The following is a 13113-nucleotide window of genomic DNA, read 5'->3' on the forward strand; positions in this document are numbered from 1 at the left end:
GTATATCTTTAGTCATCTTGCAGCATACACATTTTATGACTGTATACTGTGTATGTCAAGTCCAAGTTAATTGTCAAATGTGTGTGTCGTAACCTACAACTGAAGTCTCTGAAGCCCAAAGACAAGCCAATAATGGATGAAAAAAATAAACAAAAATAATGACTAAAAAACAGGCACTTCAAAAAAAATTTATTTGAGGCAAATAGCTGTCTTGAAAGAGCGTAATACACCATGCGCCCATATGTTCAGCAAAACAAGACAAAGACTGGCAGAAACATATAGGCAAGAATGTGAGCAGTAGACGACTTTGTACTCCTTGCACATGTCATATTTTGGACAGCGTTTGATACTGTAACTTTCTTTGCACCGTCTCATGATTACGACACGCCCATCACCTATTCTTAAGGTCTGCAGTAATTGGGCTTTAATTTTGTCAAATGCATTTAGCCACTTCAAGAAAATAAAAACATTTTGATCATAAAAATTGTATGGTTGTAGTCCACGCTGTTTTGCATACAACGTAAGCCACATATCGAGACTGCCAAGTCACTCCAAATATACATTGTGGTCAGGCCAGCCTCCACACGCAAATATGAAGTCAACCCGAGGGGAGTAAAAATGATTCACACAAATACATATGCGATTTTCACGATTAGGTCAGTCAGAAGCGGGTAGGTGAATGTGCGCTCGATTTGTTTACCCTTCTGTCCAATAAAGGATCAGCGCTACTTCATGTGCACGGTGCAACTATTTTGTGAGCATGCTGTAACTAGTTCATGCGCACGAAGTAATAGTTCGTACACATGAAGTAGTAACTGGTGTACACTAAATAGTAATTAATGTGCACAAATAAGTACTTTGTGTGCACAAATTAGTAGTTCATGCACATAGAGTAGGTTTTTTTTTCTTTCAAATGTCATGCCTGGGAATCCGTAAAATTCAAAATTACATGACAGCCGTGTAGCCAAAGCTACGGAGCCTCACACATGCATACCTGTCAACTCATACGGTTTAGCCATAGTTCATACGGATTTTGTGGTGAATCTCACGTATATGGCCGTATCGCACAAATCATACAGATTCTGAAAATTTCCGTCCGCCCCCCCCCCTGCTAACAGGTATCCATATGAATGGATGCTGTAACTTCGAGCCGATGGGTCAGCATTTGGAGTTGGTGAAAACATAACGCAGGAATACAACTCTGAACACAGTAATGCCACGAAGTAGAATGATGATTACACATTAACCAGACATTGTATTATGGAGATCTACAATAAATATTGAAAATTTCGTGGGGGTTTTTCTGCCGTTATTTTGACATATAAAATGCTTTGGTATGTTATAAGGATTTTTTTGGTAGTTTATACAGGTTGGCGCTCCGAAAAGTTGACAGGTATGCACATGACATTAGGGGAAAAAAAACGCTAGTTTTTGCGGACACTTACTAATGCACTACAGCGGTACCTCTACTTATGAACGTCTCTTCATACGAAATTTTCAAGCTACGAAACGCCTCAACAGGAAAAATATTGCCTCTTGTTCCGAAAGAAATGTCAAGATACGAAAGGTAAAAATACAGTATGGGCTGTTACTCGCAGCTCCGAGCAACAGCCCATACTGTATTTTAGTAACAGTAACGTACTTATAGCTGCTCTGCCATTGGCTATTACCGAGCATCTTCCTGGCATCCCATTGGCTAAGAGGGACCTCTACCAGATGTGTTGCCTTGGACCTTTTAGAAGGATTGTTAAAAGCCGACAAAAGCAAACGTCCTTGGATCAGCTCTTTACAAAACGCCAAGCAGAAGCCACTTCTGAGAGAACATGAACTAAAGAGGGCAAAAAAAAAACGACGCAGTTAAAAGTTAAATGACCATTTTTATTCTTTGTTTTGTTTACATTATGCAAAAACTCTCATTTATTGTGCAATAATCTAATTGTAACATGTATTTAGGAGTGTTGTGTCCGAGGACCGGCAACCCGAGGCCAAGGCCAAGGATCAAGGACTGACTTTGAATACTTTTGGGTTCCGTAAACGTTCATCGTGGAAACCCATTTTTCTATTTTGACTGATATTCATAATCAAGAATTCTGATACTCAAAAGTATAATGTTTCAATTGTAAATGTTTGAAAACTATGAATTAACAATAAACATTACATCAGCAGCTGTGTACTCCAGGTTTATTGAACTAAATAAGTGGATCAAAATATGTTGTACTGTACTCATACGTCATCATGAATACAGCAGGGTTCCCACTCTTCCACTTGCTTTTTATTTATGGACCTTTTAATGACTTTTGTGGACCAATTTAGCCATTTTTAAGGACCTTTTCTCCATTCAGCGGGGGATTCACGGTGGATTTAATGCCCACTCAGCAATACACGGGCTGAACAGAAAGCCACATATCACTGAGCTGGTGTTCAAATCATTGCTGCCAAAGGAAGGGCACATCTTTATTTTTAGGGGCAATCACTTAACCCTTTATCTGACATACTGTATGTAAAATTTTCACTTTGCTACCTGTATCACAGGTAGGAAAATGAAAAAAAAAACCTTTTTAATTAATTCTCAAATAAAACACACAAAGAAAAATTTAAATTGAGAAAATATAAAACTTCAATTTATATTCGAATAAACACAACTCTTAGAACAGAGCAGCAGAGCAGACCAGAGCAAATGGTCATATGGGTCACCTGGACAGGGTTTAGAAAAATCTGGTTTCACTAACAGTAGTACTGATTGCCCATCTTAGCAGTATCCAGTATACCTGAACAGCTGAAATGCATGTCAGAAGTCTAAATCCCAAATGGTCCAACCCTATTATTTTCCCTCATATCACCTTCAATGATCAGACATGTTTGAACTGATATGACAATTAGGGAATAGTAGACAGTGACTTAGTTTTCTCCTCAATCTCTTTTGCAAGTTCTTGGCGATCAATTTTCTTGTTTTGCTGTGTGCCTCAATACATTTGACTTGACCAGGAGGCTATGACAAGTTTTACCTCTACTTTACGCGCACGTCTTTTGGTTTCAACCAAGCAACTGACGTCACAAATCTACAACAAAAAGCTAGCCTAGCTGAAACAACAGCTAAGCTTAGCTGAAGCACACACAGCAGAAAGCAGCGGACTATCGACTGCTGAGGCGCGCTTCGCTCGAGTGGCGTCGCAACATATTCGTCTGTCACTTGTTGAGATCGTTAAATTCGATGAATAGATTTTTCTAACCAAACCATCCATTCACTGCCCCAGGATGGCGTCAATCGATTGTTTCCCGGAATGACCCGAAGTGATCACGTGATCATCGTCGGAACTAATCGGAGACGGCGAAAAAGCAGAGCGGGTACCAGGTCCTGCATGTTCCGACAAAACTATGAATTGGAAGGGTGGGGAAAACGACATACACAAATGAAATGAACACCGCATGTTAATTTTTATGTATTTTTATAGATTTCCCTGAAAATTATGGACAATTAAGAACATAATTTTACAACTTTTAAAATTGATTTTTAGGAACTTTATGGACCCGTACGAACCCTGTACAGCATACCACAAAATCAGAGTATTTTTTCCAATCTCACACTGCAAAGATTAATTTACTGGTAATCATTATAGAGAAAATAGTAAATCAAATAAATAAGTGTAGTCTTTGGAAAGACTGAACACAAAATAATTTTTATGTGGGCTTTATTACCGACTGAACAATAAAAAATTGTACAGCATTCAGAGGAAAGACTGCGATGTAAATTGAATTTTGAAAGAGTTTGAAAAAGGATCTAAGAGATCAATAAAAATTATCTAACAGATATAAGACAATCATATCATAATATGGCCAAACAAAAAAAGATAGTGTGTTTCAGGTAACATGAAATATCAGCATAGGGTCGGTAGGTCGGACAAAGTTTTTTTTAATCTTTTTTTTTTCCATCAAAAACAAACAAAATAACCCATAAAACATAAAACAAGAAGACATTGAACCCGCCGCTCCGCGGCCGGTGCCGCCGCCACCTATTTAGTTTTTTCCCCGCTCCGGACTCAGGGGGGCGGGGCGCGCCGCCGCCTCCGCCGACGTCCTCCTCCGCCCTCGGTGTTTACTCGGCCCGTGGTGTTCATCAAATAGTTCGCTGATTTTTTTCGACACATCAATGGATACTATTATCTTAACATTACGGTGCGAGCATGCAACTGAAACACAGAAAACGCGGTTTAAACTGTCGCCGCAGATCTCGGCCGCTGCCATGTTTCAATGTTGTTGACAGACGACAGGGCAAACGACGCACGCGCTCAACTTGAATATCGCGATAGTTTGCACCGATACACAGTTCATATCATTTCAGTCAAAAAAAACCCATATATACATCTTGTAACATTGCGAACACTTGCGCTATACAGCTGTTCACATGACTCACTTGCGAAGGGATGAGAGTGGCTAGTGATGAAAAAAGCGGAAAGGGACGGGGGCGGGGCCACTTACAGAAGTGGCTCTAAACATGCTGATGAGGAAGTATATTCAATTTACATACTATTTGAAACTTTAACAGAAAAAAATCCCAAGATTGTTCACTATTCTTTCAAGTGAAAATGTGCAATTTTGCTTATGCATTCCTGGTGAGCACCAATATGTAACTTCAAATTTGCTGCTCAAAATCAAAACTTAAAAAGGAAACACATTCCCTGCCATATTTAAGATTTGTTCATTACTTGTATTCATAAAGTGTTGTGTAAATGTGATTAAAAAAAAAAAGCTGTTGATTCTTACCTCATACAGTGATAGTGAAGTCCCACACTGTTTACTATACTGTGTATGGGTTATGAATGTATTTTATTTAGAGCTATTTTGTGTGGAAGGTTACAGTGTTCTGTGTCCATATAAATAGAGCGGGTGGAGCTTCTCTGTGTTCGTCTGACAGTGACAGTGCGCTTCAGTGGTAGCGACCTAGCGAAAATAAAACGTCTCCAGTGTTGTCATCGAACCAAGTGTAGTCTTCCGAAATGAGGTCTACACAAAACCGTAGAGAGACTTCCGCGCAAGAAGGACCAACACAATCAACATAGCCTGACTGTGTTAGGGGGAGTGAAACCCCTCTCTTTCAGAACGGTTTGCCCCAGCAGCACAGGGGAAGTGCATGCGCTTGTTTGTACGGCCGGCAGTTTTGAATACAGGGGCACATAACGAACACTGGTGTCCGGTGTCTCGTTATTCTTCAACAAACATACAGAAATAGACTGCTGTGTTCAAAGCAAACTTGAGAAAAACTAAGTATACAACCATGGTTTAAATCCACTATAAGCTGAGTACTAGTTTACTTTAGATGTGCACTTTATAATGTTATATTGCTCCGTTTTGATTTCATAAAAAAAGCTGTTAAAGCAGCTGTTGTGTGACAAAATGTTTTTTTCACTGTTGTTGATGGACAGTAATATTGTGTGAGAGATTATGTGTGAATAACTGCTCCAAGTGAAAAATGTTCATGTAAAATTGAAAATCGAAATTGTTATTTCAGTAAATATTTGCATTTGGCACATAGAAAACTGCTTCATGATTCCATGTTGATGAGAGCATTAAAATGTGGGAAAAATAGGACAAAAATGTAAAAGGAAATTCAGAAACGATTAAAAAATGTGAGTAATCACGATTAATTTTTTAGTTCATTCGAGTTAATTATGACAGTTGCATTTTTAATTAGATTAAATATTTTAATCGTTTGACAGCTCTAATTGTATTATATAGAGTGGATGTCTATTTACAGTATATACAACAATATACAGTTTCATACTAGAATACTGTATTTTCTCTTCATTTTAAGCTTTTTAGCAAGTGCTAAACGCTTATTGGTCTTCTCTGTCTTTTTCCACTCTTTTTAGCCAACTCCTCTTGTTTTTACACATGCTCCAGGCTGTCTAAAAGCGCTTGAGATCAAGTAGTTACTTTTCAGTAGAAATGTCTGTTTTCGGTGTTTCACCGAGGTTGCGTGACTCTGTACAGCTTTCCATCCTCTCGATCCGTATAGAATGACATCGTCACACATTGTACTCAGAGCTTTACCGGCGACATCGAGCTTTTTCACGAAATCCGACACAAGCACAATGGTTCCTCTTTACCGTTTCCTACTGGGGACACCGTCAGCTTTCTATCCAACCAGTCCCATCGAAACGTGTTTTTCAGGTCCGCATCTATCTGACGCAGTTTAGCTTCGTCGCGAGTCTCGATAACATTCGGCATTTAGGAAGGCTAACACGGATTTGTTGTTGTGGTGTATTAACCATCATAGTTATTTGTATGTTGTTTGGACACATTGACTTCCCATACTTTGTATTGCCATCTACTGTGCATGTGTGAAATGTTACCTTCAATGTCTAAGTCTCTTTCCCCACGTTGTTAATGACGGAACTCGACATAATAGAAAACGCGTGTGTGTGCCTCGTCATTTCAAGACACAACATCTGGCGACGAGTAAAAGTCGATTTTAGGGTAGGAGGCAATACTCTAAAGTTTAGTGAGGTAAGATGGCCTACTTTTCTCAAAGACCGGACGAGTTTAAACCCGACAATGAATCGTGGTCTGCCTATGTGGAACGCATGGAACTGCTGTTCGAGGCGCATGATGTCAGCGACGACAAGAAAGTTGCCGTTTTACTGAGCTCCTTGGGCGCATCAGCGTATGGACTTCTCCGTAATTTAGTGCAACCTGCCAAGCCCAGAGACAAGACTTTTGCGGAAATTGTATCCACATTGAGGAATTACTATGAGCCCAAGCCGTTGGTGATATCGGAGCGTTTCAGATACCGAAAATGTGTGCAGAAGAACAGCCAGACGGTTAGAGAATATGCCGCTGAGCTACGTCAACTCGCTACAAGGTGTGATTTCGGGGACAGACTGGATGAGGCTCTCCGTGATGGCTTCGTCAGCGGTGTTGCTTCGGAGGCTTTGCAACGCAAGTTACTCTCAGAGGATGGCCTTTCGTTTGCTGTCAACATGGAAACTGCCAACCGGGATGCACAGCAGTTGAGGAAAGGTGAAGATGTCACCGCACCTGTACACAAGGTTAAGGAAAACCAAAGGAGAGGATGCTCACCCACACACCAAAATGGATGCTACCGATGTAAAGGCATGAATCATAGTGCAAATGGCTGCTTCTACAAGACTTCAAAATGCCATCAGTGTGGTAAAGTTGGTCACATTCAGAAAGCATGTCGGGCTCGGGCACCTGTATCTGACGATAAGAGCAAGAAAAGGGGGAAGAAGATAAGCAATGAGAGTAAAATGACTGGCTATGTGCAAACTGATGAAAAGAAAGATGATGATGTTCCCATGTTCCATGTCCACGTGTATAGCTAATGACGACCGTAGACCATATAGGGCCATTTTTGATGTAAATGGAAGGAAGGTTCCAATGGAAATTGACACGGGAGCAGGAGTCAGCATTATCTCTGAAAACGTGTATGAACGGTCATTCTCTCGTATACCACGAGAGGGAAGTAGTGTAGCACTAAAAGGCTACTTAGGAGAGACAATTCCTGTAAAAGGACAGTTCCTGGCTAAAGTGAAGTATGAAAATCAGACTGTTGACTTGCCGCTGATAGTTGTGGGAGTCACTCTGCGGACGAGAGTGGCTAGATAAAATAAAGTTAAACTGGGAAATGATCAAAACAGTCACAGAAAACAAAATCCGGCCCGTTGGTCTTTTTAATCCGGCCCGCCGAAGATTGGTGCACAATTAAGGTTTGATTGGATTAATTTCGTTTGGACTTGTAATGACAGGTATTTCAACACAAGGTGGCGCAGTTACTTCAAGTTGCAGAGCACAGAGAGGGAGGGGAAGACGAAGAAAGAGGGAGAGAGTAATGACCATAGAAGAGAAAGTGATATGTATCTGATTAAACAAAGCGGGTAACAAAGTACGAAACATTCAGGAGACGCCTGGAGTCGGAAAGACTCAAATCTACGAGACTTTGAAAAACAAGGAAGCGATTCTTACTCAGTCCGATTCTGGCAATTTCCATGCTCAGAGTGAATTGCTTGAGGCTCGAGTAAATGAACATTTCCTAGAATGGTTTGATTGTTATCATGTTAAAAACTTTCCGCAAACTGGACCGCTAATAAGAGTCGGAGAGCAGTCAAATGTGTAGAGTGTGAACAACAGGGGGCTCAGTACACATCCTTGAAGAGAACCGGTGCTGAGTGTGATGGTGGAGGAGAATGTTACATTATTACTGGCATACAAAGACATTGAGCTATCCTCTTTTTTTTTTTCTATTTCTAACTTTAGGCCCGGCCCTTCACAATATTTTCTGCTTCTCATTTGGCCCCCCCGGGAAAATAATTGCCCACCCCTGTCCAAGAGCCAAGTCAATCCAAGATGTACTCGCAAAACATGATGTTTTCACAGATGAGTTGGGGACATTAAAGGACATAAAGGCAACAATATCCGTCAAGCCTGATGCAGTCCGTAAATTCCACAAAGCCCATGTTTTGCCCTTTGCCATGAAAGAAAAAGTTGAAAAAGAACTGGAGCGCCTTGAGAAAGATCACCCCTGTCAAGTACAGTGGGCTGCTCCAGTGGTTTCAGTACCCAAGCGGGATGGTGGACTTCGCTTGTGTGGTGATTACAAGATAACGGTGAACCAAGCTATTAACACAGAGACATATCCACTACGACGCATCGAGGAGGTGTTAGCCACTCTATGTGGTGGGAAAATATTCTCAAAAATAGATTTGGCTGCAGCTTATCAACAAATTCTTCTCGATGACGACTCAAAGAAGTATACTACAATCAATACACACAAAGGACTGTTTGTGTACAATAGACTGTGTTTTGGTGTCAACTCTGCTGTCAGTATTTTACAGATGATAATGGAGAATCTAATGAAAGACCTCAACGTGGTGGTCTACCTCGATGACTTGCTCGTGATGGGCCGAGACGAATCCGAGCACCTAACGAACCTGGACAGAGTTCTTCAGCGGCTGAAAGAGAATGGTCTGACAGTGAAGAGGACAAAATGTGACTTTGGTAAGACGCAAATAGAGTACCTGGGGCACGTGCTGGATGGAAAAGGAGTCTACCCGTCCAAAGATAAGGTCAGGGCCATTCATGATGCTCCAGCACCCACAAACACTAAAGAGCTAAGAGCCTTCTTAGGTCTCATGAACTACTAAGGACGCTTTGTACCATGCCAAAGTACAGTTTTAGCTCTACTTTACAGACTGCTGAAGGAGAAAACAAAATGGAAATGGAGTAAAGATGAGGAGAGCGCATTTGACAACTGTAAAGAACTGTTGACAAGTGAAAATATATGAACCCATTACAACCCGCGCCTGCCACTTACACTCGCATGTGATGCTTCTGCTTATGGGATCGGAGCTGTCATTCAGCACCCGACACCTGATGGGAAAGAACATCCCATTGCTTTTGCTTCTCGAATGCTCTCCCAAGCAGAAAAGAACTACTCACAAATAGAAAAGGAGGCTTTGAGTCTGGTGTACGGATTTAAGAAATTCCACCAATACCTTTGGGGGCGGAAGTTCGAATTGGTAACCAACCACAAGCCTCTGCCCGCGCTGTTCGGAGAATGCAAGGGACTACCAACAATGGCAGCAGCACGCATACAGAGATGGGCAATCATATTGTCTGCTATTATCACATAACCTACAGGCAATCAGAGGAGCACGGTCATGCAGATGGACTATCCCGTGTCCCCCTGCCTGAGACGATAGACGATGGAACAAAGACAATACTGTATCAACAGAAGGAGGAACATGATCGTCAGGCTGCCGAAAGACAGTTTGATGTGGATGACCCCGTCTATCTACGCAACACAGCAGGAGAACATCCCAAATGGATCCCTGGAGTAGTGACACAACTGACTAGACCAGTGTCATACCATGTGCAAGGTGAAAGGTATACAGGTTCCATGGAGACCAGCTGAGCTTTCGATACCCACCTGACATTTTAGATCCGGGACCTGAAAGTGCGACTCAGTCAGCTGAGCAGGAGAAAGACTTTGACGAGCCGGAGTCCACAACTCCTGCATCACCAGCTTTTGCACCAGACCCGCCTGAACCACTTGTGCCAGAGACGTAAAGCGTTCAGGATGTAAAGCACAACGCCCTTTACGTTACAGGGATTGATTGTGATGTCGTAATTTGAAAGACGTTCAAATTGAATTTGTTTATTATTGAAGAAATGTTATGCAGTATGATGGATAAGGAAATGTGAATTTGTTATGTACCTTTAAACTAAGGGGGGAGGTAATGTAATACCTTCAATGTTTAAGTCTCTTTCCCCACGTTGTTAATGGCGGAACTCGACGGTCGAATACATAATAGAAAACGCGTGTGTGTGCCTCGTCTTTTCAAGACACAACAGTTGTGATTTGGATTTGCCGATATAGCGACCAATCACAACAAGTAAGACATTCGTTTTAGCCCATATAGGAAGTAACGACAAACTAACGCTTCGCTATAAAAATGGATGCTTGCAAACGTTACGTGTAAACATTACGAGCCCCGAATCTGCATAAGACAAGTCCGGAGCCCCCCCCCCCCCCCCCCCCCCCCCCTCCAGAATTTTTTTACGGATTTGGAACAATGTAAAATAGGTCAATTTTGACTGGAAAAAAGCGGAATTCCGCCAAAACGCGGAAAAATCTCATCCTTGCTTGCGGGAGATTTCAAACTCCAAACCACGATATTTTGCTCTACAAATACCATTCAAATAATTATTCACCCGTCCAAATATAACACCTTACAAGCTTCATGGTAAAATAGCTACCAATTACCTGAATATCGCCAGGGTTACAACGACAATCATGGGTCTATCAAGTGGGGACGAGCGGCATACACACGTCAGTGACTATCTTCCTTCACATGAGTGTCCTCCTCCCCTCACTTCCTGGTCTAATTCTCGGTCGCGCTTTATGTTCCCGCGTGTTTTTATCAAGCGTGCTCTTAAAGTGACAGTGCTACATTTGTTAAAAAAGGCAGCCTTCACTTCAAAAGTCTAAGTATGGTTCACCTGGTTACATAAGATAATGGGAACATAAGTCAAACCCCCCCACGTCCGCCTGACACCAACAGGAGTGGCAGAAAATAATACCAGTATGTGGACACACATTTGGAGCCAATGTCCTTTAAAAAGGACTATTTTGTAGAGCATCTATCTGTAACCTAAGTGTTGTGATTTTTGCTATGTGGTGTAGCCTCAGATTGAAGCAAATCAAGTTAGGGGCTCCGTAAAGAACAGAGACACGAGTAAGGCCAACCGTGTATGGTGATGCCTGTCGATGTCATAGCATGTGTCGTTGTAGTGCCCAAGTTAAAAAAAAAACATCTTTTGAGCCGATTCTCCTCCACACCATGAAGAGGACCTCCAACATTTTGATGGGCCTCTGTATTCTGCTGCTGCCTGACGAACAACCCACTCTGCTACCGTGGCAATCTCCACGGTTGGAATAATGAGATTGCCGTTGTTTGTGAGGGTCAGCAGGTGGTAGCTCTGATCTTTTCTGGCAGATTCAGCGTCCATTCCAAGGCTGGCCCAGCAGACATCAAAGGACAGCTTCTCTAGAGCTTCTCTGAATCTACAACAGAGAAGCCAAATCTGTGTTCTTTTAATACATGGATCTTAATCAGATGGTTTATACAGCAAAAACATATATTTTTTATATGTTTTGATAAAAAATGTCTCTTGATTGAAAATGTTTCCTAACCCCTGGTGACTTTGTAAATATTTCTTCATCGATGTGTATGAGTACTGTAAATCAAGTGACCTAACTGTTATTTCTCAATTCATTTACACAGAATGCTACCTGAAAAAAAATTGGGCTCTTATAATAACACCATCATAACCCTTCCTGGGTACCGCTGAGGTAAACTGTTTAATGACAAATCATAGGACACATTTATTTGTGAGTGACATTCCGCATGAATGCAAAAACATCATCAGGGGAAGGCTCATGCTGAAGAAGGCTCAATGGCAGTTTTCCCTCTGCTCTACTCGAAGCAGTTGAGCTAAAATGAACAGTTACATATTCATACATGTTCTGGAGTACATAACACAATATGTGTAAACTTGCAGAAGGGGTGGCATTAAATTACATATCTAAATATTGATTTATCCAACTTTAATATCTTAATTTCCTATGGCCAATGGTGCACATACCCTTTCAAGATGAACAGGTAAGTTGAAGATGTTTGGCACAGCATCAGCTGTAAGACTTGACATTCTGCCGCGTTCTGTCAAAATCCTCACTTTGAAAGTGTTGATTGCAAAGCAATGACTTATCGTTTGAAATGAAACTATCCCTTATTGAGGCAAATTCCTACTACCTCCCGTGCTCCCTGCTTTTAAGAAACTGTAACAGAACGTGTATTCTACACAACGAGCATCCTAATTTTAGCGGAATGTGATACCACGGGTTCTTGTTTGGGGACTAACGTTCATTGGAGCAGCCCAGCGAGCACTAAAATCAGATACTTTTAAATTATGTGGTATTGCTAACAAATTTAACACAAATTATGTGTAATTTATGTGAAAACAAGAGATTAATTCTGCCTCTCCAATGTAAAGGTGCTGAGTCAACTTTGTTATCAGTTTAAGGACTTACTCAAAGCTTCTAAACAAGCAAATAAACACAACCACGTCAACGTAAAAAAGTTGCGTCAACAAAAGATTAGGTGGTCGAGAAATATTATTGGTCTCAGGAAAATCTAATGATAACCGAAAATCGTGATTGGGAACTCCTCGTCCTTGAGTTGCCTCGCAGCAATGATACAAACAAGTGTAAATTAAGGGGTTCGCTGTTTTTGGTGGATAACTCTCCTTTACGAACGGCAAAAGAAGAAATTGAATCCTTTCAATGCGGTTTTATTAAAATGGAAAAAAAGACGTCTGCACCGCAACTCTCGAACGAACGAGAACACCCCTCTTTCCGGTAACTCAAACACTTCCTGGTTTCTTTCAGCCAATCAGACAATATCAACATAAACTTGTTTCAGCAATTATTTAACGGAATATAACCTAGGCAACTGTAACACAAAAGAATATAATGCTCAAATATAAAATGAAAAACATTAACAATTTAACATAAACTTACACCAGCTGCAACTATTT

At 41.2% G+C, this 13113-nt stretch overlaps 1 long non-coding RNA gene across 1 annotated transcript; it reads right to left on the reverse strand.

Moving 5' to 3' along the window:
• Positions 1-1652: 1652 nt before the first annotated feature.
• Positions 1653-9653, reverse strand: LOC147205545 (uncharacterized). The gene is made up of 3 exons (XR_015101033.1): positions 9033-9653; positions 8895-8966; positions 1653-7035 (listed from the first exon to the last, which is right to left on the reverse strand). It is a non-coding gene; the product is annotated as an uncharacterized LOC147205545 (long non-coding RNA).
• Between the last annotated feature and the right edge of the window lie 3460 nt (positions 9654-13113).

Source organism: Hippocampus guttulatus, chromosome 5 (genome assembly GCF_054856545.1).
Source record: "Hippocampus guttulatus isolate MCC_2025c chromosome 5, RoL_Hgut_1.0, whole genome shotgun sequence".
Classification (NCBI taxonomy): domain Eukaryota; kingdom Metazoa; phylum Chordata; class Actinopteri; order Syngnathiformes; family Syngnathidae; genus Hippocampus; species Hippocampus guttulatus.